A 7,412-nucleotide genomic window follows, 5' to 3' on the forward strand; every position below is an offset into this window, starting at 1 on the left:
ATGGATGGCATTTAGCATGATGGCTTATGTGCTTCTGGTTTCACTGATGTTTATGAAGATTTCGAAGTCAGATGGTTTTATTTGACGTCTCCAACGGGTGACATTTAGAGTGTGGAATTCTCCAAGCAAACTCTTTGCTTAAAGAGAACCAGTCAATAAAGGGGAAAATGTGATAATATCAATGTTTGTTTTTAAATATCTTAATTTCTAAAATTACAGTTCTTTTTGTGGTGTCTAAAAATCGTTATTTAAAACAAATGGAGATAAATGTTCTTGTAGTCTATAAATGATATCTTGGACCCAACTAACAAGTATTTTTCTGCACTGCATAAAAAGTACCTAGAAAAAAAAGACAGCCGCTACATATAGGGACTGGTAAACAGGTTTCTATGAAATAGTTGACCTTGTACCCCTAAGACACAGCTTTTTAGTGGTGCTTATGGGAAATGTTAGGCACAAAGAGAAATCTAACCGGGTGTCAGGTGACTCTGCATACCAGCTGAAGCCTAGTGGTGTTTTTGTAGCCATACAGCTGTGTTTCTTAACCTTTTTAACATAGTCAAACCCTTTAAATAACTTTCAGGTCTTAGGGCAGAGATCCCCAACCCTCAGTCTGCAGGCCACTAGTGGGCCATGGTGGTCTGACAGGTGAGTCGTCGCCGGTGCACCCACCAGCAGGGTCAGGAAAAGGACCCCGCTTGTGGAGTGCATCAGCCAGGGCCATGGACCACATCACCCGGAGACATTGCAGGCTAAGAGAGGTGGGTGGGTTGTGTCTCTGGACTAAGGTCTGAGCTTGCGATGGGAGAGTGGGTGGGTTCCGGCATCATGACATCACTCCGGGGGGGAATTTTCTTCCTCTTTGAGTGACACACGGAACATTGAGAAGAATGTCACCCTTACAGATAGTCGAAAAGATCATTGGTGACACTTAAACTGACCTGAGAGTCACAAACTGCTCATTGCTGAAGGAACCTCTAGGAATAACCCTAGGTTTCCATGGAACTTTGATGGAGAAACTTTGCCCTAGTCTCATTCGAAAGACAAAAGAGAGAATAGTGTTAGTGGTTTAACATTTCATAAGTGTTTTTCTTTAAATAAATATGAACTCCACTTGGTTATTTATCAAATCAACAGAACCAAAATTAGCAGTAAACCTTTGGACATGCAAAAGAAGTCAACATTTAAATAAAGTTATTGCATTCAAATATTTGGGCCAAGTGATTAATTCTGCAGAAAACAATAAAAATAAATAAATAAAAAAATAAGGTCAAATGCAAAATGGGGGACTGATATTTTAAGTCGGTTAAGGAAAGGGCAAGCAGCTTATCAGCTGTCAGATTCAATGTTTCCCGGCCCCGGCAAATGGACAAGTTCTGATTATGTTGCTCGCCGCTGAATTGACTTATTCCTGCTTCCTCACACCGCTAGTTAAAGATGGAGGCAAGATTATGTCTCTGCGACATTACTTATGCCTCAGCGAGACAATCAACATGTTAAGAGGCCAGCGTCTGACCTAAGAAACACATTATCTGACAGCCAATGAAAAATAGGCAAAGTAATTTGATACAAATGATGTTCAGCCCATTAGTGCCGTGTAACTTATTATAGGTGAAAACATATTTATTTCCATCTCAATGTTCTATTACATGAAAGATCCATCAGACGACAGTGAAGGTCACGCTGCTGGACAGAATTATTTCAGTGAAATAGGAAACTTTTTTTTTGTTGTTTTGTTTTCTTTTTTGCTTAAACACATAACTAATCAAAATGCTTATATTCATTTGTTTATTTCAAGTAGAGATACTTTGTATCATATCTACTAATCAGGCAAAACAGGCTTATGGTTGGGGTTGTGGTTCTCATGAGATTTATATGGTGGGTGGGCAAAGTAACAAAAACCCTAGATGGATGACCACGTTTCATACATGATAGGTGTTTTCCAAAAAATACTAATATTTGGATCTCTTTGGTGCTTTTCTATTCCAGATTTCACCCATCTCCTTTTTTCATGTCATTACTATGGGCCGGGTGCCTAATAGACAAACAAAGGACCATGCATGTGTATTGTGAACAGAATGAGGATAGTAATTCAGTGTTCAACCCCACAAATTATGGACATGCTTAGCATTTCTTCAGTGCTGATTTCAGCCTATAGAACCTGTTTCTCTACATTTTTAACATGGAGGTACCCTAGAAATAACTGCCAGGTCTTGGGGAATTCCCTCTATAATAACTATACCCATGGCTCACAATACATTAGTGTGGTGGTCAATAGAATGTCTCCTACATTGCCGGCCATTGGGAAGAATGTCCCTTACAGATAGCCAAAGTGATCATTGGCATCAGTTAAATTCACCTATGAGTCACAAATTGCCCATTGCTCAAAGAACCCCTAACAACCTCCAGAGGAACCCTGAATGAAAAACACTGAAATAGAAAATTGAATCACAATCACTAAAATCTAAAAGCCCAACTGAACCTAAGATTGAACAAGGCAAACTCTTTAAGCAATTATGCTGTTGAATGTAAACTATTACTTTTGGAACTGGACTTTTCTAATTCATAAACCCATTGTGAAGCTGTGGTTGGCTGTAACTGTGCACTGATCCATGCAACCAGGGGTTCTCATGTCTTTTAGTTTCCTATTAATAGATTGAGGTCTTACAAATTTCACACCATCTACCACCTGTCACTACAAGGCCTTCCATCACGTACAAATATGTGATTTCCACTGTAATGTTGGGATGCTGTGAAATGTAGTCTTGCTAATCAACTGTTTTTCCTTCTTTGGATACCACATGGCCACACTTGACTGATCCCACACCAGATAAAAGAAAAAAATAAAGCAGGAAAGCAGGCACATTTGACCCCTACAACAGATATCACAGATACAATTGGCCCACCACTTTGCTTCTATGCACTGTTTGCATTTTCCCATCAACCTAGTTATTATTAGATTAAAATTCCTTGGTTAATCTTCATGGTAAATTTTGGGTTTAGTTGGCCTTTAAGCAAATAAATACAAAGTGTAAATTCCAAGCATCTAAGTCATTGAAATAAATGGAAGTCTGAGTCATATTGGGAATTCAGATTCCAGTGGCCTTTAGCCATATAAGTTTAGGCAAGGTGGCTTGTTGCCCATCTGGGCTCAGGTGAGGCCTGGGGATTTTGCTCTCCTGCCTGGGCTGGAGTTTGCTGGATTTTGTAGCCACAGATGCTTGCCAGGAAAAGACTTTTGCCAGCCGATTCAGCTAATATTTTGGAAAACATTGAAAATCTTGTTTTTAGTAAAGCTTAAAAAAGCAGCCCATCAAGGTGAACGTTTGCCAATTATTGTGCAAAATAAATGAGGAAAATGTTTATTTGCACCTTTATGTATCCTGAGGATGATTCTGGACTCCTGCTGTCAGATGTCGCCTGAAGAGTGACCTTTGATGTCATTCATCACCTGAACTGAAAGTCCAACTCCTGTTATTAGTATTAGTTTCTATGTAAACATTGGACAATTTATTCACAGGAAGTGAGAGGATGACCCTCCAGTAAGGACACAGACAACCATACCATAACTCTTTAATCATTTCTTCTGCATTTGAAACAAAATACATTTTTTGGCTGGTATTTAGCTTTAGGTAGATAACACAAGGCAACTTTAGTACAGTTTGAACCATATCCAACCATCCTTATACCAGAAATTTAACATATAGATGAATACAACCTGCCACCGACAATTTGTTGGTGATACTGTCCATGTTGGTTGGTAGGTTTGCATGTTTCATTTTTCTGTTTTTGCAACTAAAAATGGTTGATAACAGTTGAAATTATGTAAAACTTGTCACACGTGTGGCTATTGTTTGCTACTCCAGAGATGGTTGAAATACCTGCCACATTTTCCATTCTGTGCTTTTCCACTGCAGGGTTTTGGTGTCATGATCTTTATAATGGAACATAAAAGTCCCCATATGATACATGGCATGGCTAAAAGTTGGGACATTTAGCAATGATATCTATGTACAAAGTCAGCTCCATAAAGACTGGTCTTATGAGTTTGTGGAGGAACTGGAGTTGCCTCCTTGGAGCCCCGATTTCAACCCAGCTAATATCCTTAGAGATGCATTGAACCAGCCAACCTCAGTACCTGACCTTACAAAGGTTCTTTTGGCTTGGTGTACATAAGATCCTATAGACAAACTACAAACTCTTGGGGAAGAAGAGTGGAGACTGTTTAAGATGGAAATTTCATATTAATACCCATAGTTTTGGAATGTGATATCCAACAATCTCAAATAGTTTAATGACCAGACATCCACAAACACTTGGCGGTCTAGTTTATCTCAAACTGTATCATGCTTTAACTCCATATCCTCTACCACACCTGAACTATGACTTTTGTATGCATTGATCCTTTTGAACATAAAAATACAATTTTTGCAAAGCAAAGGGCACCATCAATTTCTTCTCTAACTCCCCTCAATGTGTTTTGTACATTTGACTGAAAAATAACCATTACCTCGAAAATTTAAATATTTCCAGCAAGTTAAAAATGAAAGGCACAAAACAAAAACATCGGCATAAATTAAAAGGGGATTTTTTTAGCAGAATATTATCCAATTTTAATCAATGTTTCAGGATAGGCGTAGAGAGATGGAGCCCTCGAAAAGCGCTAATAAAAATAAATCTGTTTCCGATTGCTATCTATGCCGCACAGGTGCTTGTTTGTTACGAGAGAGGCATGTTCATTAATTTTCAGCTATGAAAAGTGCACAGTGCCATAAATATACAATTCAGAATGTGCCGCTGATAAATGAACTCACAGATTGCTAATGTACAAGATTGTGCTACTGCACATAAAACACATGCCAAACAGAAGTACATTGGTGAGATGTGAGCATTTTTAAGCTGGGGTTTAATGTAAGCATGAAAGCCGTTTCCTCTTTTTACGGCAATAACTTTCAACATAGATCAACAGAATATCTACTTAAAATAAATCCTTTCTCTTTCCTTGGAACAAGGCGAACAATTGAATTGGACTTATGAGGGCAGGGTCTCGACAACGAGATGCAAATGATCCTACAGTCTTTTTTTCTTGTATGTTTCCTGTCTGGATTTTATTGCATCCAAAGCTTTTATTAGATAATATCTGGCATTGATGTTTTTTTCCCTCTTTGTTCGGCGCTTTTTTTGTTGTTGTAATGACAATAGTGATCAAGTGTCTAATGGAGGCAAGTCTTTCATCTGGAGTATATTTTGGGTTTGCTGGGTCAAGAAGCAAGATAATATATGTGTGTGGATTTTTTTCTGATAAATAATCATTTTCAATGGGATCCAAAGATCACATGGGGAGGGGGGTGAGCTTACTTACCTTACCTTACCTCATGGCACTTTAGCCCTACAAGAGCCAATTCTTTTCCTATCTGAAGCCATTATTCTGACAGCTCACCCTGGATTATCATGTGTACTTATCCAAAACATTTTAATCTTACATCTTTTGTTGCTTTATTGTTTATACTCACTCTTTGATCTGACAGCAAACAAAATAGAAAGTTTTACCCTTAAATATCACATTTTCGAATATTCCCACTTTCTTTAATGCTCTTTTTTGACCTATAGCCCTAAATTATGAGGGAATCTGATACTCACACGATTGGATCATAATCAATAAGTTGTGTAACTCTTGGGGATTTATCTATAAAGTAGTGAATCAGTAATTTCCTGAAACATTTTCAGGTGGAGAGTTGTCTAGGTCCATGTGTTTCAATGGCAGTACTTGTTTCTCCACCAGGGAATACTTATAAAAATGGCAGATTCCCTGCTTTAAAACTTGACCTGTTAACCCAAGGTACTTCTCATCATCTAAACATAGATGGTGCTTAGTTGAAGAAGAATCACCCTAAATATCTGCTCCAGAAGTTGATCACATGAGGGCAAAATTACCAGGTCCCAAACAGAACCACCGTCTACTTATCCAAATCCCAGATACCATCCAGTTGTTGTCCAGCAGCACTACAAACATCAACAATTTATCAAATTTTTTTATTGTTGTTCAGATGTACAAATTGAAAATCTATAACCTTACTCTTCTGTGTTCTCTCTAGAATTGGAAAGGTGGAAAGAAGCTGTAGGTGGGTGTCAGCCCCTCTATTGTGACCCATTTTTTCAATAACCACCAAAAAAACCCAGTGGTTACTAGAAAAAGTCCTGGGCCGGCTAAAAGGAGTTGGAGAGAACACTGCTCTTCAACTGAGGACCTTCTTAATCACCCAAAACGGATTTCTTTAGAGCTAAATCCTCTTTCTTGGAGGCATTTGGTGTAGACACTACCCACCTCCCACAGCCATTTAATCTCCCAGTTGGGTATTTAAAGTGTATCAAAGACTAAAACTTTTTATTTTTTAGTTTTGGATAGAGTTGAAAGGGCTTCAAGTGTTTTCAGGTTTCCATCAGGGTCTATGTCCATGCTGGGGGCATTCCCCACTTCTATTGCACTGTTTGCCCTGGTGACCATTGCACCAAGCAGAGCATCTGAAGGTGTTCAGGAGCACAAAATTCAAAGTGAGCCATGCAAATGATTCCCAATAAGGGACATTAGATAATGCAGGCTCTCACCAAAATGTACCTATAACTAAAACTTTCATTTTAAGTGGACTGACCCTTCAAGCTGGCTTGGCAGTTCAATTTGAAAAAAACATATCTCCTTCACCTTTACTCTATCCACCCAAAATACTAATTAAGTTGTTACTATCCTTTGCTGACCCCGTCACCCCCCCAGGCTGAGCTCCTGGATCTAATAAATTAAGGTTGGATTTATATAATGTATGTAATAACCAGGGGGTGTCTTAGTGGAGACATAAAAATCAACCCGCTCATAACCTGCATCAGTAATATTCTAGAACTGCTTGAATTCCGGATCCTTATTGAGAAGTCACGGGACGCAAATTCATTAAGATTCAGCTCGCTTATTTTTGCCATCTTCAGACTATTCTTGTCTTTAATCAGTGTTTTTGCTTCTTCATTTTCAGATAAATTTAAATTAATCAAGATCTTTAATAAACGCCATTAACCTACTTGTTCAGATTGAGGTGACTGGAAGGCGGCGGCACTCAGAAAACATTCAACACCCTTCTCAGAAGCGCTTTATTTTATAACGGGAGTGTTATTTATTTAATATGCTTTTCCAGATCAACAAGATCCAATTGTCAACACTGATTTTATTTATTTATTTTTGACTGCAGGTTTGAATAAGGCGGCGTTTTTAAATGAACCCAAACAGCTGTTTTTAATGTAGAGTTTTTGGAGTTCTCAGTGGGGGTCTGTGTTGGACTTCTGTTGGTCTGTTGACTGATACCATGATGGGAAGTCTTGGAAAATTGGACAAGAATTGTTCATTAGTTGGAAAACCCCCTTGAAACTTC

At 38.5% G+C, this 7,412-nt stretch overlaps 1 protein-coding gene across 4 annotated transcripts in view; it reads left to right on the top strand.

The window, feature by feature from the left end:
* ZNF536 (zinc finger protein 536) overlaps positions 1–7,412 on the top strand; it is a 406,541-nt gene that overhangs the window by 200,315 nt on the left and 198,814 nt on the right. The gene's annotated exons all lie outside the window — the stretch shown is intronic.

Source organism: Pyxicephalus adspersus, chromosome 9 (genome assembly GCF_032062135.1).
Source record: "Pyxicephalus adspersus chromosome 9, UCB_Pads_2.0, whole genome shotgun sequence".
NCBI classification, from domain to species: Eukaryota; Metazoa; Chordata; class Amphibia; order Anura; family Pyxicephalidae; genus Pyxicephalus; species Pyxicephalus adspersus.